Raw genomic sequence first — 22,500 nt, 5'->3', positions numbered from 1 at the left:
CAGGTTTTATACAGTAGCACATAAGGAGTGAGAAAGCTGCTGAGGCTCGACGTTACACTCTTACAAAAACAATCATTAGTTAGATATAAACGGCAGTAATTGATTCAGTAGGACTCCTTATCCATGTAAACGATCATTGTGACATCTGAATTCATTAATTATCTGAAATACACTGCGTGTGCGTGTGATGTTAAATGTTTGAACCAAGGTTAACGGTTAAAGTGTCAGAGAATGGGTGGTGATTTTTTGACGTCCTCCCATGATCTGAAGTGAGCGTGCGTGTTTGTGTTGGTGAAAGTTTAAGAAATGTACAACTGTCGGTTCAGCTCTCTGGTGCTCCCTGCTGGCAGTATCACTATACTGTCCTCATGTTTCACAAAAATAGTTTTGAGAGACGTTGTCAGTTTTTGTATGTTGCTTAAATCCTCCAAAGCGGTTGGCAGTAAACATCAGGTCACGGTACGCCACGGTAGGCCACGGAGGCAATGAGCTCGAGTTGAAAAAGAAATAGCTTACAGCACCTGGTATTCCCAGGCGGTATCCCATCCAAGTACTAACCAGGCCCGACCCTGCTTAGCTTCCGAGATCAAACGAGATCGGGCGTGTTCAGGGTGGTATGGCCGTAAGCAATTAGTGCAGGCGCAAAACCAGGTTTTATACAGTAGCACATAAGGAGTGAGAAAGCTGCTGAGGCTCGACGTTACACTTTTACAAAAACAATCATTAGTTAGATATAAACGGCAGTAATTGATTCAGTAGGACTCCTTATCCATGTAAACGATCATTGTGACATCTGAATTCATTAATTATCTGAAATACACTGCGTGTGCGTGTGATGTTAAATGTTTGAACCAAGGTTAACGGTTAAAGTGTCAGAGAATGGGTGGTGATTTTTTGACGTCCTCCCATGATCTGTGGGGTGTTCCACAAAGCCGGTTTTATCACATAACCGGGTAAGTTAACCCAGGGTTTGCTGTAACCCTAGGTTTTCCGTTCCAAAAGGATCACGGTATGTTAGTTGCTATAGCAACATATGCTCTGAATCAAACCTGGTCGGACCAGGTTTTGCGCAGGTTAAGTTTGAAACATAACCCGGTTTTGGGTATTTCAACCGGCGTTCACCGCAGATTTCATGTGTTCACAATGGCATGCCCTTTTGATGAGAGAACTGCTGATATATCAGAGCGCAAATTATACGTGCAATCCACCGGGAGCGATTGATAAGACCACGGCTCGACATCTTGGCATATTGGATGACTTTTTGCTGGAGTGGAGAGATATAGATTCTCGCGCAAATCTTTAATATATTTAAATAGCCTTACATAGCCAACACTACCAATCGAGGACCTGGCCTCAGTTCACTCCAGACTATTTGCGTAGCCCTCCGTTTTTTTCAAATGGTAGTTTTATCTAGGCTATAATGCTGGAGATGCTGAGCACATCACAGTCGTTTCAGATGACCCATCCAAGATTTGTATCGGCCTCCTATCATACAAAGAGCAATATTGTCTTAGTACTATGCCGAGAGGCATTTACAACATAAAGTATAAAATAGTCCTAACGGACTTGCATCCACTGGAGAATGTTCGATCGTAGCCGGCGGCTTCATTACAAGCACTGATCCATCTTGATCTGTGAAGTTGATGAATTGTCACTTTTAGGTTTCTACCCAGTTACCAAAAAATAAACATTTGGAATAGTATGCGCTGTGGCAAGCACACGGTTTGCATGTGTTACTTCGAAGGCAAAAAAAATCTAAAATACAAGAAAACACAAAAACCTACATTCAACCAGTGTGGGGTATGGCCCATGACTCTCTGAGGTGGTAGGTAGGCCTACCTCCAGGTACCCCCTCCATGCCAGGGCGCCCTGAATTTATGTTTATTAACAGCTCCTCCACCGGGGTCAAGACAATTTGAGGGCCAGATCCAGTCTGCCGACTGTCGGCCTTTTAACGATTGGCTTAAAAAAATGGCTTATTTAAATTTATACCAATACGATGGTGGGAAAAGCTTACCAGTTTGTATGTTTTTTATACTTCATTTTTATACTTGATCCTCTGACCGCTTGGAAGCAATCGGAGTACATATTGTTTTAGAAGAAAGGGGTTATGTGGTAGGATCTTTAAGAATGCTTAACTGGGATATTTATATATTCATGGCTCAAATATTAAGGATCGTGCTTTTGACGTGTAACTAACGCATTTACGCGGTCAGCGATCCGCTGCCAGGCTTTGGTTCTCCGGGTTCCAGAGGTTTTAGCGTTCCCTTTTCTTGTGATAATGTCCTTCTCCTCGTCATAGCTCTCCAGGAGAACCTGGAGTTCCATTTCATTGAAATAAGCGGCCCGTTTCGCCTATCGATCAGGGTTTCCATGATCCATACATCACGTCTTTTTAAGTTTGGCGTGGACGCGCACAACCCTGTGTTAACCAACCCCGAGTTGATTGAACTAATGCATAACCGCGGCTGTGGAACCGAAAACTCTGGGTTGGTCGGCACAGGGTCAATCAACCTAGAGTTCAGCGTTAACTCCGTGTTTGTTAAACCTCCGTTCGTGGAACACCCCTCTGAAGTGAGCGTGCGTGTTTGTGTTGGTGAAAGTTTAAGAAATGTACAACTGTCGGTTCAGCTCTCTGGTGCTCCCTGCTGGCAGTATCACTATACTGTCCTCATGTTTCACAAAAATAGTTTTGAGAGACGTTGTCAGTTTTTGTATGTTGCTTAAATCCTCCAAAGCGGTTGGCAGTAAACATCAGGTCACGGTACGCCACGGTAGGCCACGGAGGCAATGAGCTCGAGTTGAAAAAGAAATGGCTTACAGCACCTGGTATTCCCAGGCGGTATCCCATCCAAGTACTAACCAGGCCCGACCCTGCTTAGCTTCCGAGATCAAACGAGATCTGGCGTGTTCAGTGTGGTATGGCCGTAAGCAATTAGTGCAGGCGCAAAACCAGGTTTTATACAGTAGCACATAAGGAGTGAGAAAGCTGCTGAGGCTCGACGTTACACTTTTACAAAAACAATCATTAGTTAGATATAAACGGCAGTAATTGATTCAGTAGGACTCCTTATCCATGTAAACGATCATTGTGACATCTGAATTCATTAATTATCTGAAATACACTGCGTGTGCGTGTGATGTTAAATGTTTGAACCAAGGTTAACGGTTAAAGTGTCAGAGAATGGGTGGTGATTTTTTGACGTCCTCCCATGATCTGAGGCCTGTTTCAGGTAGCTGGTTTTGAGGCAACCCCGAGTTTGTTCGCTCTGAGTTAGTGGAAACTCTGGGTTTTCCGTTTCAGGTAGCAGGTTCAGCGCAACCGAGAGTTAGTTGCTGCGGCAACATACGCCGTGGACCTAACCTGCTCGGGAGGTGGTTAGACCTACTCTGAGTTTGTTGTCTATAAGGCTGAAGGCAGCTCTCCGACAGAAGGAAGTGTTAGAAATGGCATGTCCTTTTCTACGAGAGCCTGTGGATGTAGAGGCTGCGATCCTCAGAAGGAATCTCTGTGAGGAACGATTATTAAGACCCCGGTTGAATATACTTTATTTTCCTGATAATTTTCTTCACGAGCGCTATCGTTTTTCAGCGCAATTTATTTAGACCACCTTCTCAGCCCCCTTGTTAACTGTCAAACGCACCGGGGGCATGCTTTAAGTTTATTTTTATTTTTTTTATCGCAATTAACGCATGTGCAGAATGATCCGCCCCGTGCATCCCACCCACTCTGTACTACAGTCACTTCAACGTTGTGGCTTTCCCATGATCAGAGTAGCTGACTAACCACGGACCTATAACTGCTGCAAGTCAAGAAACTCATTTTAAGAATGCAAGGCAGAAAAGACCCTGGTACTGCTTTTAACCAGATGCTGTTCTTCTCTACATGCACATGCTCAGCATAATCGTCTGCATTGTTCACTGAAGTAAAACCCTTTGAGTAAACTGTTCAACAAAATAACTTGTCCCACCACAGCTCGTGTTCTAATAAAGACAATCTACTTATTATGAGGATTTTTTTATTTTCTGAAAGCACAAAAAAAAAGAAGTCATTTATATTGGGTATGTTTTTAGAGCAGGGAACAGTATCCCAGTTTGCACCTCACCCACTTATAACTTATGTTCCAAAATGTGGATCTCCAAAGCATCCTTTTGCATCTTTTGAATTGTTACAATTGCATGGAGGTTGGTGAGGGCATCTGGTTCAAGTGGGCGATGACGCCATCAGTAACTGGAAGAAGATGATTAGACAGTGCAATTATTACTTGAGCCAGAATATTGCCCCATCTAATTTGCAACGCGCTGGGTTGCGTGTACATATTTAATTATTTTGAATAACCAACCTCTTTTACTGTAAAGGCACTTCTATCCTGGGGGGTGGGGGGGATCAGAGGAGCTCCCCCCAGGGATGCCCTCAGCCACAGGACGCATACTCTGTTGGCTGAGGGCCATCTCCTCAGCCTCTGTGAGGGCTGCAGGTGGTGGACCCCCTCCAGTCTGCCAGGCCTCTGCTTTTTTTCGATTTGCTAACATGGAGGAAAATGTTACCCTAATATTCAGTAAGCGCCATTTTGAAGACACATATATATTTATAATGCATTTTGCCTAGGTGTAGCCTTCTAATATATCTAAATCCTATTAAATATTGGCAGTGTTGGGGTGGCTGGGAAATGTACTACTTACATTTACTGCTTAAATATAGTATACAAATATATAATACATGTTGAACATAGCTGTTAAATTAGGTAGAGCAGGCAAAACAGCACAATTGATTTGATTTCAATTAAACATTAGTTTACCTGTTTAAACTATATTTTATTTTACACAATTTACATATTGAATAAGTGGAAGATATTAAACTTTCCTCTTATTTTATTTTACTAATTTATTTGACTCACGCATTGACTTGTTCAGCTATTTCCTGCCAAGCTCTCTCTCGCGCTCTCGCTGCCGCGGCGGTATTGCTTTTTTTTGTTAAAATGGGTAACTGCTCGGCATACACGTTCATTAGAATTTCCAATTCCGTGGGGGAAAAGTAAGTGGATCTACGCTTTTGGTCCATGTTTGATCATGTTATCAGAGATCCATTGATGATGGCTCTTCATAGTCAACAGGCACGCCCTCAACCCAGAGTGAACATACTCAGAGTTGATTAACCCAACGCTGATCACCTGTTCTGAAACCGAAAATCCAGAGTTGCTTTTCAACCCTGAACTCTGAGTCAACCAACTCAGAGCGCAGGATTAAACTCAGAGTATGTTAAACCAGCTACCTGAAACAGGCCTCTGAAGTGAGCGTGCGTGTTTGTGTTGGTGAAAGTTTAAGAAATGTACAACTGTCGTTTCAGCTCTCTGGTGCTCCCTGCTGGCAGTATCACTATACTGTCCTCATGTTTCACAAAAATAGTTTTGAGAGACGTTGTCAGTTTTTGTATGTTGCTTAAATCCTCCAAAGCGGTTGGCAGTAAACATCAGGTCACGGTACGCCACGGTAGAACACGGAGGCAATGAGCTCGAGTTGAAAAAGGAATAGCTTACAGCACCTGGTATTCCCAGGCGGACTCCCATCCAAGTACTAACCAGGCAAGACCCTGCTTAGCTTCTGAGATCAGACGAGATCGGGCGTGTTCAGGGTGGTATGGCCGTAAGCAATTAGTTCAGGCGCAAAACCAGGTTTTATACAGTAGCACATAAGGAGTGAGAAAGCTGCTGAGGCTCGACGTTACACTCTTACAAAAACAATCATTAGTTAGATATAAACGGCAGTAATTGATTCAGTAGGACTCCTTATCCATGTAAACCATCATTGTGACATCTGAATTCATTAATTATCTGAAATACACTGCGTGTGCGTGTGATGTTAAATGTTTGAACCAAGGTTAACGGTTAAAGTGTCAGAGAATGGGTGGTGATTTTTTGACGTCCTCCCATGATCTGAAGTGAGCGTGCGTGTTTGTGTTGGTGAAAGTTTAAGAAATGTACAACTGTCGGTTCAGCTCTCTGGTGCTCCCTGCTGGCAGTATCACTATACTGTCCTCATGTTTCACAAAAATAGTTTTGAGAGACGTTGTCAGTTTTTGTATGTTGCTTAAATCCTCCAAAGCGGTTGGCAGTAAACATCAGGTCACGGTACGCCACGGGAGGCCACGGAGTCAATGAGCTCGAGTTAAAAAAATAAATAGCTTACAGCACCTGGTATTCCCAGGCGGTCTCCCATCCAAGTACTACCCAGGCCCGACCCTGCTTAGCTTCCGAGATCAAACGAGATGGGGTGTGTTCAGGGTGGTATGGCCGTAAGCAATTAGTACAGGCGCAAAACCAGGTTTTATACAGTAGCACATAAGGAGTGAGAAAGCTGCTGAGGCTCGACGTTACACTTTTACAAAAACAATCATTAGTTAGATATAAACGGCAGTAATTGATTCAGTAGGACTCCTTATCCATGTAAACGATCATTGTGACATCTGAATTCATTAATTATCTGAAATACACTGCGTGTGCGTGTGATGTTAAATGTTTGAACCAAGGTTAACGGTTAAAGTGTCAGAGAATGGGTGGTGATTTTTTGACGTCCTCCCATGATCTGAAGTGAGCGTGCGTGTTTGTGTTGGTGAAAGTTTAAGAAATGTACAACTGTCGGTTCAGCTCTCTGGTGCTCCCTGCTGGCAGTATCACTATACTGTCCTCATGTTTCACAAAAATAGTTTTGAGAGACGTTGTCATTTTTTGTATGTTGCTTAAATCCTCCAAAGCGGTTGGCAGTAAACATCAGGTCACGGTACGCCACGGTAGGCCACGGAGGCAATGAGCTCGAGTTGAAAAAGGAATAGCTTACAGCACCTGGTATTCCCAGGCGGACTCCCATCCATGTACTAACCAGGCCCGACCCTGCTTAGCATCTGAGATCAGACGAGATCGGGCGTGTTCAGGGTGGTATGGCCGTAAGCAATTAGTTCTGGCGCAAAACCAGGTTTTATACAGTAGCACATAAGGAGTGAGAAAGCTGCTGAGGCTCGACGTTACACTCTTACAAAAACAATCATTAGTTAGATATAAACGGCAGTAATTTATTCAGTAGGACTCCTTATCCATGTAAACCATCATTGTGACATCTGAATTCATTAATTATCTGAAATACACTGCGTGTGCGTGTGATGTTAAATGTTTGAACCAAGGTTAACGGTTAAAGTGTCAGAGAATGGGTGGTGATTTTTTGACGTCCTCCCATGATCTGAAGTGAGCGTGCGTGTTTGTGTTGGTGAAAGTTTAAGAAATGTACAACTGTCGGTTCAGCTCTCTGGTGCTCCCTGCTGGCAGTATCACTATACTGTCCTCATGTTTCACAAAAATAGTTTTGAGAGACGTTGTCAGTTTTTGTATGTTGCTTAAATCCTCCAAAGCGGTTGGCAGTAAACATCAGGTCACGGTACGCCACGGGAGGCCACGGAGTCAATGAGCTCGAGTTGAAAAATAAATAGCTTACAGCACCTGGTATTCCCAGGCGGTCTCCCATCCAAGTACTAACCAGGCCCGACCCTGCTTAGCTTCCAAGATCAAACGAGATGGGGTGTGTTCAGGGTGGTATGGCCGTAAGCAATTAGTACAGGCGCAAAACCAGGTTTTATACAGTAGCACATAAGGAGTGAGAAAGCTGCTGAGGCTCGACGTTACACTTTTACAAAAACAATCATTAGTTAGATATAAACGGCAGTAATTGATTCAGTAGGACTCCTTATCCATGTAAACGATCATTGTGACATCTGAATTCATTAATTATCTGAAATACACTGCGTGTGCGTGTGATGTTAAATGTTTGAACCAAGGTTAACGGTTAAAGTGTCAGAGAATGGGTGGTGATTTTTTGACGTCCTCCCATGATCTGAAGTGAGCGTGCGTGTTTGTGTTGGTGAAAGTTTAAGAAATGTACAACTGTCGGTTCAGCTCTCTGGTGCTCCCTGCTGGCAGTATCACTATACTGTCCTCATGTTTCACAAAAATAGTTTTGAGAGACGTTGTCAGTTTTTGTATGTTGCTTAAATCCTCCAAAGCGGTTGGCAGTAAACATCAGGTCACGGTACGCCACGGGAGGCCACGGAGTCAATGAGCTCGAGTTAAAAAAATAAATAGCTTACAGCACCTGGTATTCCCAGGCGGTCTCCCATCCAAGTACTAACCAGGCCCGACCCTGCTTAGCTTCCGAGATCAAACGAGATGGGGTGTGTTCAGGGTGGTATGGCCGTAAGCAATTAGTACAGGCGCAAAACCAGGTTTTATACAGTAGCACATAAGGAGTGAGAAAGCTGCTGAGGCTCGACGTTACACTTTTACAAAAACAATCATTAGTTAGATATAAACGGCAGTAATTGATTCAGTAGGACTCCTTATCCATGTAAACGATCATTGTGACATCTGAATTCATTAATTATCTGAAATACACTGCGTGTGCGTGTGATGTTAAATGTTTGAACCAAGGTTAACGGTTAAAGTGTCAGAGAATGGGTGGTGATTTTTTGACGTCCTCCCATGATCTGAAGTGAGCGTGCGTGTTTGTGTTGGTGAAAGTTTAAGAAATGTACAACTGTCGGTTCAGCTCTCTGGTGCTCCCTGCTGGCAGTATCACTATACTGTCCTCATGTTTCACAAAAATAGTTTTGAGAGACGTTGTCATTTTTTGTATGTTGCTTAAATCCTCCAAAGCGGTTGGCAGTAAACATCAGGTCACGGTACGCCACGGTAGGCCACGGAGGCAATGAGCTCGAGTTGAAAAAGGAATAGCTTACAGCACCTGGTATTCCCAGGCGGACTCCCATCCATGTACTAACCAGGCCCGACCCTGCTTAGCATCTGAGATCAGACGAGATCGGGCGTGTTCAGGGTGGTATGGCCGTAAGCAATTAGTTCTGGCGCAAAACCAGGTTTTATACAGTAGCACATAAGGAGTGAGAAAGCTGCTGAGGCTCGACGTTACACTCTTACAAAAACAATCATTAGTTAGATATAAACGGCAGTAATTTATTCAGTAGGACTCCTTATCCATGTAAACCATCATTGTGACATCTGAATTCATTAATTATCTGAAATACACTGCGTGTGCGTGTGATGTTAAATGTTTGAACCAAGGTTAACGGTTAAAGTGTCAGAGAATGGGTGGTGATTTTTTGACGTCCTCCCATGATCTGAAGTGAGCGTGCGTGTTTGTGTTGGTGAAAGTTTAAGAAATGTACAACTGTCGGTTCAGCTCTCTGGTGCTCCCTGCTGGCAGTATCACTATACTGTCCTCATGTTTCACAAAAATAGTTTTGAGAGACGTTGTCAGTTTTTGTATGTTGCTTAAATCCTCCAAAGCGGTTGGCAGTAAACATCAGGTCACGGTACGCCACGGGAGGCCACGGAGTCAATGAGCTCGAGTTGAAAAATAAATAGCTTACAGCACCTGGTATTCCCAGGCGGTCTCCCATCCAAGTACTAACCAGGCCCGACCCTGCTTAGCTTCCAAGATCAAACGAGATGGGGTGTGTTCAGGGTGGTATGGCCGTAAGCAATTAGTACAGGCGCAAAACCAGGTTTTATACAGTAGCACATAAGGAGTGAGAAAGCTGCTGAGGCTCGACGTTACACTTTTACAAAAACAATCATTAGTTAGATATAAACGGCAGTAATTGATTCAGTAGGACTCCTTATCCATGTAAACGATCATTGTGACATCTGAATTCATTAATTATCTGAAATACACTGCGTGTGCGTGTGATGTTAAATGTTTGAACCAAGGTTAACGGTTAAAGTGTCAGAGAATGGGTGGTGATTTTTTGACGTCCTCCCATGATCTGAAGTGAGCGTGCGTGTTTGTGTTGGTGAAAGTTTAAGAAATGTACAACTGTCGGTTCAGCTCTCTGGTGCTCCCTGCTGGCAGTATCACTATACTGTCCTCATGTTTCACAAAAATAGTTTTGAGAGACGTTGTCAGTTTTTGTATGTTGCTTAAATCCTCCAAAGCGGTTGGCAGTAAACATCAGGTCACGGTACGCCACGGGAGGCCACGGAGTCAATGAGCTCGAGTTGAAAAATAAATAGCTTACAGCACCTGGTATTCCCAGGCGGTCTCCCATCCAAGTACTAACCAGGCCCGACCCTGCTTAGCTTCCAAGATCAAACGAGATGGGGTGTGTTCAGGGTGGTATGGCCGTAAGCAATTAGTACAGGCGCAAAACCAGGTTTTATACAGTAGCACATAAGGAGTGAGAAAGCTGCTGAGGCTCGACGTTACACTTTTACAAAAACAATCATTAGTTAGATATAAACGGCAGTAATTGATTCAGTAGGACTCCTTATCCATGTAAACGATCATTGTGACATCTGAATTCATTAATTATCTGAAATACACTGCGTGTGCGTGTGATGTTAAATGTTTGAACCAAGGTTAACGGTTAAAGTGTCAGAGAATGGGTGGTGATTTTTTGACGTCCTCCCATGATCTGAAGTGAGCGTGCGTGTTTGTGTTGGTGAAAGTTTAAGAAATGTACAACTGTTATTGAAGATTAACCGAGATATAAAACACTTAGACTAATTCAAGAGAGAGAGTAGAATGAAAACGAGGGGTCCGGAGCAAGAATTGACAAAAGACTTTATCGTGCAGAAAAACAACAACGACAACAGCCTGAGTGGGTTTGCAAAGTCACTCATGTTCACAAACTGCGGCGTCTTTTTATGCACACAAAGAGAGCCTCCATTCAGTCATAAATCCACTTTACCCTGAATGGTCAGAAAATAGACAACAAATGGTCTGCAAATATAGCCCGGCTCCTTTTTAGGGGGCTCCATCTGTTCTAAACCCAGACGCCTAGGCACCGTGTTTTTTCCACTAATATATATAAAAGACCTCATAATAATCACAGTTCACCATAGAATATAATCATTAATTTCTACCACACATCCCCCCTTGTTGGGGCCAATAAGGTTCCAACAAATTACTTTGATTATTGCTAAGCCTATATGCTACTAAGCCCTTGCCAAATTGACACCACATCTGGTCATCGGTAAAAACCTCAGAGCTTTGACAGGGATTTCAACCTGTTTTTAGGCCAAAAAGATTTACCAAATGCAGTGTATTATTAACACTCTAATCCCTACAAGTTGTTTCATATGTAATCATAAAACCTTTCTAATCATAATAACACAATATTCTATATTCATCATGCAACTATATCAAATGTGTATCTAGAATACCTACATCATAATCATAAACAGCATAATAATCAATAATCATTCAGCATGCATTGAAAATTGGCATTTCAAAAATATGTGACACCATATTATACATAAAAAACTGACATAACATACATTCAATAATGTGAAACATAATAAAAATTAAAAACTAAGATTGTCAACAAGCTTGCATGGATTTGAATAGCTCTGATTATCGTCATATACCGGTATACTATATAACGTGGGGGGTTTGGGCATCGTGGTTGTTGCTTCTGTTTGCAGCCACCAGCCCTGAAACCCATTAGTCCAATGTCCATTTGTTCACACTGTCTGAAATGGTTGTGGTTCACATGAGGGGTCTGATTCTCACATTCCGGTCTCCTCTCTAGTTTCACTCCAATCTATCTCCCCATAGAGCATCCTCTCCCAGTCACCCGACTCCTCTATGCCAGAAACCATTTCATTGAATTAATTTGGATATGTAATTCACACTGATCTTTCCTATGCACATGTTCATGATTCTGGCGGAAGGTTAATGCACATAACGGTTGGTTATCCGACATAACAGTAAACACAAATTCATTAACTTGGTCTCGCGGTGGTATCTGAGTATATAAGACAGTTTTCCCTTTGTTGTCAATTAGTCCTGAATGATTTTGGGCCGGATTATCCTGTGTTCCTCTCTGGCTTTCTTCAGTAGGCCTACCACCCCCTAATTCCTGGCCCTTCCAGGTTTGTGTTGTCCCCGTGGTTTCATCCTTCCTCGGGGTCTGTGCTTGTGCCAGCGAAATCTGGCACAACCCGTAAAGGATCAGAAACAGGCTCCCCGTTTTCAGCATCATCATGCTGCTGTATCTCTTGGCTCGACTGGATCTGGTCCTGGGGCAGCTGGTCAGCCCCACGTGTGTCTGCGTCTGGCTCCTCCTTCTCACGGTCGTCTCTGGCTTTGGGTTGAGCAGCTTTTGTGCAGTGGTTGAGATGATACCACGTGGCACTTCCTTCCACTTGGATGGCTGTTGGTGTTGCGCTGGTGACTTTGTATGGTCCTTCTCGCCTGGGTTCGTTCCACTTCCTCCTGAAGACTCTGATGTACACGTGGTCACCCGGCTCCACCCCCCTTGGTGATTCCTCCTCCAACTCTGGAACTCTGTCTTTCTCTTGTTGAAAAATAAGCCTGTGTATGCCAGTTAGTTGTCCCAAATAGCGTCTTAATTCAGTTTCCAATTGTTCTAATGGAGGTCCTTTATGAGGCCCTCGAATGACAGGTGAAGGCATGGGTCGACCCGTAAACATTTCATGCGGGGTTAGATGCGTCGTTCTGTTAGTTTTCATGCGATAACTCATTAGTGTCAGTCGTAGTGCATTAGTCTTTTAATTTAGTACTCTAATTTAATTTTGTTAATCTTTGTCTTAAGTGTCCGATTCCTCTCTGCACCATACCTTGTGGTTTGAGGAATGTAGACACAGCCTAATCTTTGTTTGACATGCAGATGTTAAATCACTTGTTTGAGTGTTTTCTGAATAAACGCAGCTCTATTGCCTGAGCTAATTTGTGACGGAATTCCAAACCTTGGCATGACTTCTCTAGTCAGAACCTTGATTACCGTAGCCGCACTTTGGTCTTCTGATGGGACTGCTTCTACCCATCTGTTGAACACTGTTTTTTCAAATATTTCACACTCATTTAGCTGGATGTTAATCATTATTTGCAAGTATGGTGAAGAAAAACCTTGTTTTCAAATTTTTTCCTAATTCTCCTCAATACCTCCCCCCTTGCGCAATGGTCAAAACCATACGCATTAAATGATAAGCAAATCTAATAACGCCGTTGGTGCACCCAACGTCGAAAGTCTAACCTTAAGCATCAGTAAACTGAAACCAATCTTTTGGGAAGGGAAATCGAAACCAGTATGTCCAAATCCTAAGCCCAATATGGGTGGGTTTACCATCAGCCGCCCGAAACCACGCTGTTCCAAAGTCATGCACTAAGCCGAAAAAACGTACATGCGTTAGTGGCCTTCTATGCCACAAAGGTAAAATAAAATGAAATAAAACGCGACATGCCCCGTTTCAAGACGACCTCTGCTGCCAGAGCTGACATATCTGACTCCTGTTCCCCCTCCACCTTTCATCAGCCGGCTTTTCCTATGATGGTTGCAGTCCGTCACTTCATGATCAGGTGAGCCAGTGCTCACAGTGACTCTGCCAAGTAATCGTGACTGTGCCTGAATTAGGTTGTCCCGGGCTTCAAGGTGGGATCTTACCCGTCATTGGCTAACCAGCCTTCCATACTGGCTTATTGCAGGATGCCGTACCTGGGATACGATCAATCCCCACCTATATGGTGGTATAGATCGCAAAGTGGAGGGATGGAGACAGAGTCTTCAGCCGCATCTGCCTTATGCAGCCATATGTGTGCGTCATGAATGCACATCAGGGCGACTATAAAACAAAAGATAATTTATCAGAGTTAAAATTATTAAAGTGTTGCAGCAGTATTAGTGGCATTTGAAGGTAAACCCACTACTTCCGAATCCAATTTGACAACATAGCATGTATGTCTCCTTCCCAGCAGATATAGCGTCAATCCACCTATTGTCCTTAACTAGGGAGATGTGAAAGAAAACAAAAATCACAATATTAAAACTTGCATCTTCAATATTGGGCGACTCATTTTTGTCTTAACCATTACTCAAAATCACAATTCTCTTCATAATACTACCCGATTGCCCTTCACTATCTATTTGAATTGGACGACCTAATTATACCTTTTATTCTACCTATTGCTTGCATTTAGTGTTTTCCATATTTTGATTCACTACTATACCAAACCCAAATCCTCTATGTTGATCTTAACTAGTTTATTCAACACTGAATTGATACATTGTTTCTATTTAGTAATTAACCATATTGTTTTATCTGAAGTATGCTTGTGTATCCCCTTGTGTACTCCATCACTCGGAGTAGGAGAGGATTCTCCCCTACCTCGGCAGCCCTGACACACACATGAGAACAGGCTCACACACACCCTTTGTTATTTTATTTTACTTATTTATTTTAAATTACATTTTTCATTGTGGATAACCTAAATTTAGAAATTTGGATAACGTTTTATCGTACTTATTTGATCTAATTTTTAAGTATTGCCGATTGTTTTTTCTAAATTATAAGATCACTTTTAATAAATTGTCTATTACTTATCATAATCTCGAAGGAAATATTTTATTTGTGTTGTTATCTTGGCACCCAGACCTCGTCAGGCCCAAGCACCAAAATAACATCCACCTATCCACGCAGAGTCCATGGGTTGGGTCCGCTCCTCGTTTGATGAGTCACTTTACCCTGGCGCCATTGAACCCATTGACTCCTGTGGAGTGTGGTGTGCAGACAATTTTTAACGCTAATTGCTCATGTTTGAGTCTAAATAATTATTCCTAATGTAACTTACTCAGGGACACATCAACACTCAGCTAGGAGGAGATGGGGATCGAACTAGCAACCATTCGGTTACAAGACACCCTCTACTTCCTGAGCTAAACCGACCCCCAGCCTCCTCTCCGCTGATTTATTACCTCTGCGTCGGTCCGCATCCGCCCTTTTTGCTGTCAATATATTCCTCTCCCTTCTCCAAACACCTTCTCCCTCTGATCCAACCTGTTGTCTCACCAGTGCTCTGTGTACCAAGATGTAATGATCTATACCACATGGTGTTCCGACGTGATGCAAAGTCTCCAAGAGCCACAGAATCACCAATCCCAGTGGTGGTTCTATGTTTTCTCTACAACAGTGGACAAGGGTTACATTCAGGAACCAATTACAGAGTACATCCAAACGCACAAATAATCTATTAAACACAATGCAAATTCAGTCTCTTTCTCTCTGTTGTCTCTCTGTCCAGCCACCACCGGCGGGTTTTCCTTTCTTACGTTCCTTCTCTCTAACTTTCTTCACCTCTCTTTACCCACTTCCTTTGCTTTCACAAATCTCCATAACCATTTTCACTTTCAGTAATCCTTTCCTTTCCGGTTTGTTCGTTTTTGGACACACTCCAAAACTAGATTATTAATCTTAAAAGGCCATCAAAAGATATCATTCTCCCCAAAGAAAATTCTAACCGGAAAGCCTTCTCCAATCTCATCGCCACTTCTCGTTGCCAATCCACACACTCTTCCTCTTCTCTGTCTCACTCTTCACAAATCACTTCTTCTGACCCCTCTAACTCAACTCAATGTCTTTCTCACTCACTCACTCACTCACTCACTCGCTCACTCACTCACTCACTCATTCGCTCACTTATACAACTTAAAATAAGAATGGAGCTATACCTATGACTTGGAGCTGTCATAGGTATTAACTGCGTGTGTTCCGAGAATCCTAAAGTTTTGGTGAATTTTCCTGCCATGGGGAGGTGAGAGGCATATTTTGAACTTACGCAAGTGTAAGTGGCTCCAGTGTCAGCCATCATTGGCATGCCTCTATAATTTATCAGAACCTGCAGTATTGGTTCCTCATCAGCTTGTTTTGTGATCGCTACAAGCTGACCCTCCCCCTGTGGATTCTCTGAGCACCCCTAGTATCCCTGTCCCATAAAGGGACCTGCCTGGTAGCTACCTCCTTGTTCCTGCCTTCCCTGATAGCTGTTACCCTGTCCTTGCTGTGGTGGATAAGGGTTAGCCAAACAATTCCTCCTAATATGTCCTTCCATGTTGCACCCATAACATATTAAAGGACCTCTGCGTTGTCCTTGGAATCCTTGCTGTTGATTATTTTTATACTGCCCTTGGGACCCCTGTTGCTGATTATTCTTATACTGTCCCTGGGGCCCCTTGTTGTGATTCTGCTTGTTCCCACCCATTGGGTTCCCATTGTTATGTGTGTGTATATTTATGGCAGGTGGAGTGGGTGACCATTGGCTGTGAGGCTGTTGTACTGGGGGGAAGAATGCCTGTTGAGGAGGTTGGGTTTGTGGTGCGCCCTGCTGGACGGCTTGCAATATTGTATCAACAGGTTCTGAAACAACTGCCTGTTTCCTCTTCTCTTTCTCTCTTCTTGTGAGTTCTTCCAACTGAAGCTGAGATAGCTTCCTTTGCACCTCTTTGCTTTGTTCCTGTATTTTGTGTTCATTCTGCCGATATTTGTCCACTGTATGAACCACATGATCGCAAAAGTCTCTGTGAGATTTATTTGTAACCAGTCCAACCACATCATCCAGCTTAACTTTGATTGGGCTAGGTAGAATCTCTATCACAGAGTTTCTGAACATGACCGAAAACACAGGATGGATCTCAGGATCCTCATTCGTCTCCAAGCGCCATCTGTCCACTTGGGCCTGGAGGTAGGATGCAGGATTCTCTGTGTCGTTGATAGGGAGACCTCTCATGTTTTTATGATCGATATGGGTCGGGAACTCCCTTCTGAGTGTGGCCCACATCGCCACTCTGTAGCGATCAAGTGAAAGCCCATCGAGCATTACGTCCATTATATCCAACCCTCCATTCCTCAGTACGGACTCCATTTTAGATAACCCCAATACTCTTGCCAACAGAGCTTTCAGGTCCCCCACTGCCATTAGGTTTCCCACTGTGAGTTCCTCAAATGTTCGAATCCATTTAGACGCCCCGTTATGAATGTTAGGGAGTTTAGAAATAACTCCCTCCAAGTCCTGTGTGCCCCACGGTTGATAGTGGACCTGATGTCCTTTGACTAAAATAGGAAAAATTCCTGGGACGGTGTCGGGTGCCTTTTTTCCTCTTTGTGATTTCCTTAGTTTCTCATCTAACTCGAGTGGTGTGAGGCTTGGTAATGATGTACTGCAACTAGGCTCCTCTGCCCCTTGTGTCCCACTAGACCACTCCTCCTTCTTTTTGTTCCGCTTCTTTAATTTCCTTTTAGCATTCTTAGTAATGTGTTTTACACATGGTTGTGATGACCCTTCACCAACATGCTCAATGTCATCCTCCTCCTCTCCTTCATTCTCGTTTTCACCCTCACTACCACAAATGTCAGTATTGTTACACTCTTCCCTTGTTTTCCTAAGGCCCTCATAACAGTCCATGTGTATGGGTGCGCCCCTCCTCCCCTGTGTGTTACATTTATTATCTCCTTCATCTAGTGTGACTTCCCCTTTAATTTCTACGTTGCCTGTTACCAGTGGATACATGTTAGTTGGTTTGTATGGCGGTGGCTCAAGCTTCAGAGGCAAAGGTTGAGCCTCTTCTTTCTTTGTGATTATTTTCCTGGCCACTCGTTGCAATGTGCGCCACCTCTCTCCCTCCTCTTCGAACAAAGCTAACACTAACTTTTCCCTGTCTCTCTTCTCCAAAGCCTTTTTACCACTTCTGTTAGGTTTGTAGTTCCTTATTACTACCTCCATGTCTCTACACATTGTTGGAACAAAAGTCCCTCCCGCGGGCCAAATTGTGCCTGATTTAACTGTCCGCTTCTCCCACTTCTCAGAAATTCGTTTGATCTCATTTCTGAGGAGTGGATTGTCTCTGCTCAAACTTCTACCGCTGTTGGTGCCATTTTTAATTATTACTTTATTACCTTATTTATTTTTTCTGAAATACACTATTTATTAATACAATTTATTTGAGTTTATTCTACTAGTTAGTTTAAATACTTTACTATCTCTAAGCTACAAACGTGAACTCCTCCCCAGCGCTCGTCTCCCTCCCTGCTTTGCAGGCTCCTGCTCGTCCCGTGTGATTGCTCGTGCACGTGCAGTTAGTCAGCGCGGTGATGTCAAAGAAGATTTACACATTTATTCAATACTTCAACAAATTAACTATTCTCTATCCGTCTAATTTATTTATGATTATCAACTACTTTAAACAAATTAACTATTCTCTGTCCGCCTAATTTATTTATGACAGAATCAACAACAAACACAACAAAAATGAACCGGGTCGTAAAAACCTCCGAGGTAACTTAATCCTAACACGACTTAAATACAGACAATAAGCCGGTTCATACAATTTCTTTATCTTATATTGAAAAATGTCCGAATTGTTTGTAATTAATTACAAATAAAAAGTTGACCGAGCATAGAAGCTGGCCTTTTGGTTAATCACATGTACGGTCGGATGTATAATGAATCAATCAGAACTTCAAACAAGAATGATTGCCACAAAGCACCAAGATCAGACAAACGATGCTTCGCACAACTAGTCTATTCCTTCAAAATAATGGCTAATCACATACACACTCGACCAGATCACGAACAAACAAGAGACTCCTCAAAATACCAACTCAAACGGTACTCCAACCAAGAACCTTATCTATTCAAAAGTGCGAGAATCTGCTTTCTCAAAAATGCCAACTTCGGAAATTCACCGGTCGACATCCCAAGCAAACCTCTAAAATAAAAATGAATTCATCAACGGCAATGAATTCCAATACAACTCCAAATGAGATCTCAGAAACCCAACAGTTACGCAATCGTTCGAACTGTGGACCCAACTTGAGCAGAGATCTCAGAAATCCAACAGTTACGCAATCGTTCGAACTGTGGACCCAATTTTAGCAGAGATCTCAGAAATCCAACAGTTACGCAATCGTTCGAACTGTGGACCCAATTTTAGCAGAGATCTCAGAAATCCAACAGTTACGCAATCGTTCGAACTGTGGACCCAATTTTAGCAGAGATCTCAGAAATCCAACAGTTACGCAATCGTTCGAACTGTGGACCCACTTTTCTATTGGAACTTTCTCACTAATTCGTTCCTCTAGAATACAGCCACAGGACTTTATAGTAGGACTATTGAACCAAAACACCAAAACACCAATAACAATAACTTGTGTCAAAATAGGGAGCCACGCGTCTTGGTCATTTAGAACCACAGCGCCTAGGGCTTATGTGCGCGCGCACGTCAATCTCTTCCGGAGCTCCCGTCTCTCGCTCTCTCTCTCTTTAGGTTCGTTTGACTGAAGAGACACTTTAACCCGTTCACCAAGCGTTCAGACGGGGCAAAAACAGATCAACCAACCATTAAATTAGTGGTAAGCCAACTTACCGGGAATAGTTTTGTGCGCTTGGTTGTGTGATTCGTCCGCGCCCCGCCTTGCAGCCCGGCAGTTGGGCTGTCTCTTTCCAGTCCTGGTCGCGACGCCAATATATTGAAGATTAACCGAGATATAAAACACTTAGACTAATTCAAGAGAGAGAGTAGAATGAAAACGAGGGGTCCGGAGCAAGAATTGACAAAAGACTTTATCGTGCAGAAAAACAACAACGACAACAGCCTGAGTGGGTTTGCAAAGTCACTCATGTTCACAAACTGCGGCGTCTTTTTATACACACAAAGAGAGCCTCCATTCAGTCATAAATCCACTTTACCCTGAATGGTCAGAAAATAGACAACAAATGGTCTGCAAATATAGCCCGGCTCCTTTTTAGGGGGCTCCATCTGTTCTAAACCCAGACGCCTAGGCACCGTGTTTTTTCCACTAATATATATAAAAGACCTCATAATAATCACAGTTCACCATAGAATATAATCATTAATTTCTACCACACTGTCGGTTCAGCTCTCTGGTGCTCCCTGCTGGCAGTATCACTATACTGTCCTCATGTTTCACAAAAATAGTTTTGAGAGACGTTGTCAGTTTTTGTATGTTGCTTAAATCCTCCAAAGCGGTTGGCAGTAAACATCAGGTCACGGTACGCCACGGTAGGCCACGGAGGCAATGAGCTCGAGTTGAAAAAGAAAAAGCTTACAGCACCTGGTATTCCCAGGCTGTCTCCCATCCAAGTACTAACCAGGCCCGACCCTGCTTAGCTTCCGAGATCAGACGAGATCGGGCGTGTTCAGGGTGGTATGGCCGTAAGCAAATAGTGCAGACGCAAAACCAGGTTTTATACAGTAGCACATAAGGAGTGAGAAAGCTGCTGAGGCTCGACGTTACACTTTTACAAAAACAATCATTAGTTAGATATAAACAGCAGTAATTGATTCAGTAGGACTCCTTATCCATGTAAACGATCATTGTGACATCTGAATTCATTAATTATCTGAAATACACTGCGTGTGCATTTGATGTTAAATGTTTGAACCAAGGTTAACGGTTAAAGTGTCAGAGAATGGGTGGTGATTTTTTGACGTCCTCCCATGATCTGAAGTGAGCGTGCGTGTTTGTGTTGGTGAAAGTTTAAGAAATGTACAACTGTCGTTTCAGCTCTCTGGTGCTCCCTGCTGGCAGTATCACTATACTGTCCTCATGTTTCACAAAAATAGTTTTGAGAGACGTTGTCAGTTTTTGTATGTTGCTTAAATCCTCCAAAGCGGTTGGCAGTAAACATCAGGTCACGGTATGCCACGGTAGGCCACGGAGTCAATGAGCTCGAGTTGAAAAAGAAAAAGCTTACAGCACCTGATATTCCCAGGCGGTCTCCCATCCAAGTACTAACCAGTCCCGACCCTGCTTAACTTCCGAGATCAGACGAGATCGGGCGTGTTCAGGGTGGTATGGCCGTAAGCAATTAGTGCAGGCGCAAAACCAGGTTTTATACAGTAGCACATAAGGAGTGAGAAAGCTGCTGAGGCTCGACGTTACACTTTTACAAAAACAATCATTAGTTAGATATAAACGGCAGTAATTGATTCAGTAGGACTCCTTATCCATGTAAACGATCATTGTGACATCTGAATTCATTAATTATCTGAAATACACTGCGTGTGCGTGTGATGTTAAATGTTTGAACCAAGGTTAACGGTTAAAGTGTCAGAGAATGGGTGGTGATTTTTTGACGTCCTCCCATGATCTGAAGTGAGCGTGCGTGTTTGTGTTGGTGAAAGTTTAAGAAATGTACAACTGTCGTTTCAGCTCTCTGGTGCTCCCTGCTGGCAGTATCACTATACTGTCCTCATGTTTCACAAAAATAGTTTTGAGAGACGTTGTCAGTTTTTGTATGTTGCTTAAATCCTCCAAAGCGGTTGGCAGTAAACATCAGGTCACGGTACGCCACGGTAGGCCACGGAGGCAATGAGCTCGAGTTGAAAAAGAAAAAGCTTACAGCACCTGGTATTCCCAGGCGGACTCCCATCCAAGTACTAACCAGGCCCGACCCTGCTTAGCTTCCGAGATCAGACGAGATCGGGCATGTTCAGGGTGGTATGGCCGTAAGCAATTAGTGCAGGCGCAAAACCAGGTTTTATACATTAGCACATAAGGAGTGAGAAAGCTGCTGAGGCTCGACGTTACACTCTTACAAAAACAATCATTAGTTAGATATAAACGGCAGTAATTGATTCAGTAGGACTCCTTATCCATGTAAACCATCATTGTGACATCTGAATTCATTAATTATCTGAAATACACTGCTTGTGCGTGTGATGTTAAATGTTTGAACCAAGGTTAACGGTTAAAGTGTCAGAGAATGGGTGGTGATTTTTTGACGTCCTCCCATGATCTGAAGTGAGCGTGTGTGTTTGTGTTGGTGAAAGTTTAAGAAATGTACAACTGTCGTTTCAGCTCTCTGGTGCTCCCTGCTGGCAGTATCACTATACTGTCCTCATGTTTCACAAAAATAGTTTTGAGAGACGTTGTCAGTTTTTGTATGTTGCTTAAATCCTCCAAAGCGGTTGGCAGTAAACATCAGGTCACGGTACGCCACGGTAGGCCACGGAGGCAATGAGCTCGAGTTGAAAAAGAAAAAGCTTACCGCACCTGGTATTCCCAGGCGGTCTCCCAGGCGGTCTCCCATCCAAGTACTAACCAGGCCCGACCCTGCTTAGCTTCCGAGATCAGACTAGATCGGGAGTGTTCAGGGTGGTATGGCCGTAAGCAATTAGTTTAGGCGCAAAACCAGCTTTTATACAGTAGCACATAAGGAGTGAGAAAGCTGCTGAGGCTCGACGTTACACTTTTACAAAAACAATCATTAGTTAGATATAAACGGCAGTAATTGATTCACTAGGACTCCTTATCCATGTAAACGATCATTGTGACATCTGAACTCATTAATTATCTGAAATACACTGCGTGTGCGTGTGATGTTAAATGTTTGAACCAAGGTTAACGGTTAAAGTGTCAGAGAATGGGTGGTGATTTTTTGACGTCCTCCCATGATCTGAAGTGAGCGTGCGTGTTTGTGTTGGTGAAAGTTTAAGAAATGTACAACTGTCGGTTCAGCTCTCTGGTGCTCCCTGCTGGCAGTATCACTATACTGTCCTCATGTTTCACAAAAATAGTTTTGAGAGACGTTGTCAGTTTTTGTATGTTGCTTAAATCCTCCAAAGCGGTTGGCAGTAAACATCAGGTCACGGTACGCCACGCTAGGCCACGGAGGCAATGAGCT

General features: G+C 43.2%; 13 non-coding genes and 1 pseudogene across 13 annotated transcripts; all 14 read right to left on the bottom strand.

Annotated features, from left to right (window-relative positions):
* Positions 1-509: 509 nt before the first annotated feature.
* LOC130400193 (5S ribosomal RNA) lies at positions 510-628 on the bottom strand. The gene has a single exon (XR_008902670.1). It is a non-coding gene; the product is annotated as a 5S ribosomal RNA (ribosomal RNA).
* A 2,186-nt stretch (positions 629-2,814) lies between these two features.
* Positions 2,815-2,933, bottom strand: LOC130395001 (5S ribosomal RNA). Its single transcript, XR_008898106.1, has one exon. It is a non-coding gene; the product is annotated as a 5S ribosomal RNA (ribosomal RNA).
* Positions 2,934-5,530: 2,597 nt separating this feature from the next.
* LOC130395826 (5S ribosomal RNA) lies at positions 5,531-5,649 on the bottom strand. The gene has a single exon (XR_008898835.1). It is a non-coding gene; the product is annotated as a 5S ribosomal RNA (ribosomal RNA).
* A 530-nt stretch (positions 5,650-6,179) lies between these two features.
* LOC130400895 (5S ribosomal RNA) lies at positions 6,180-6,298 on the bottom strand. The gene has a single exon (XR_008903365.1). It is a non-coding gene; the product is annotated as a 5S ribosomal RNA (ribosomal RNA).
* A 529-nt stretch (positions 6,299-6,827) lies between these two features.
* On the bottom strand, positions 6,828-6,946 carry LOC130395473 (5S ribosomal RNA). Its single transcript, XR_008898526.1, has one exon. It is a non-coding gene; the product is annotated as a 5S ribosomal RNA (ribosomal RNA).
* A 529-nt stretch (positions 6,947-7,475) lies between these two features.
* On the bottom strand, positions 7,476-7,594 carry LOC130401130 (5S ribosomal RNA). The gene has a single exon (XR_008903588.1). It is a non-coding gene; the product is annotated as a 5S ribosomal RNA (ribosomal RNA).
* A 530-nt stretch (positions 7,595-8,124) lies between these two features.
* Positions 8,125-8,243, bottom strand: LOC130401142 (5S ribosomal RNA). Its single transcript, XR_008903600.1, has one exon. It is a non-coding gene; the product is annotated as a 5S ribosomal RNA (ribosomal RNA).
* Positions 8,244-8,772: 529 nt separating this feature from the next.
* On the bottom strand, positions 8,773-8,891 carry LOC130395472 (5S ribosomal RNA). Its single transcript, XR_008898525.1, has one exon. It is a non-coding gene; the product is annotated as a 5S ribosomal RNA (ribosomal RNA).
* A 529-nt stretch (positions 8,892-9,420) lies between these two features.
* Positions 9,421-9,539, bottom strand: LOC130401129 (5S ribosomal RNA). The gene has a single exon (XR_008903587.1). It is a non-coding gene; the product is annotated as a 5S ribosomal RNA (ribosomal RNA).
* Positions 9,540-10,068: 529 nt separating this feature from the next.
* On the bottom strand, positions 10,069-10,187 carry LOC130401128 (5S ribosomal RNA). Its single transcript, XR_008903586.1, has one exon. It is a non-coding gene; the product is annotated as a 5S ribosomal RNA (ribosomal RNA).
* Positions 10,188-19,913: 9,726 nt separating this feature from the next.
* Positions 19,914-20,032, bottom strand: LOC130401176 (5S ribosomal RNA). The gene has a single exon (XR_008903637.1). It is a non-coding gene; the product is annotated as a 5S ribosomal RNA (ribosomal RNA).
* Positions 20,033-20,561: 529 nt separating this feature from the next.
* LOC130401075 (5S ribosomal RNA) lies at positions 20,562-20,680 on the bottom strand. The gene has a single exon (XR_008903536.1). It is a non-coding gene; the product is annotated as a 5S ribosomal RNA (ribosomal RNA).
* Positions 20,681-21,209: 529 nt separating this feature from the next.
* Positions 21,210-21,328, bottom strand: LOC130400550 (5S ribosomal RNA). The gene has a single exon (XR_008903031.1). It is a non-coding gene; the product is annotated as a 5S ribosomal RNA (ribosomal RNA).
* Positions 21,329-21,857: 529 nt separating this feature from the next.
* Positions 21,858-21,988, bottom strand: LOC130395992 (5S ribosomal RNA; annotated as a pseudogene).
* Between the last annotated feature and the right edge of the window lie 512 nt (positions 21,989-22,500).

The sequence above is a fragment of the Gadus chalcogrammus genome, chromosome 12, assembly GCF_026213295.1.
Source record: "Gadus chalcogrammus isolate NIFS_2021 chromosome 12, NIFS_Gcha_1.0, whole genome shotgun sequence".
NCBI lineage: Eukaryota > Metazoa > Chordata > Actinopteri > Gadiformes > Gadidae > Gadus > Gadus chalcogrammus.
The sequence above is the reverse complement of the archived record's forward strand: the minus strand, read 5'-3'. Positions and strand labels throughout refer to the sequence as shown.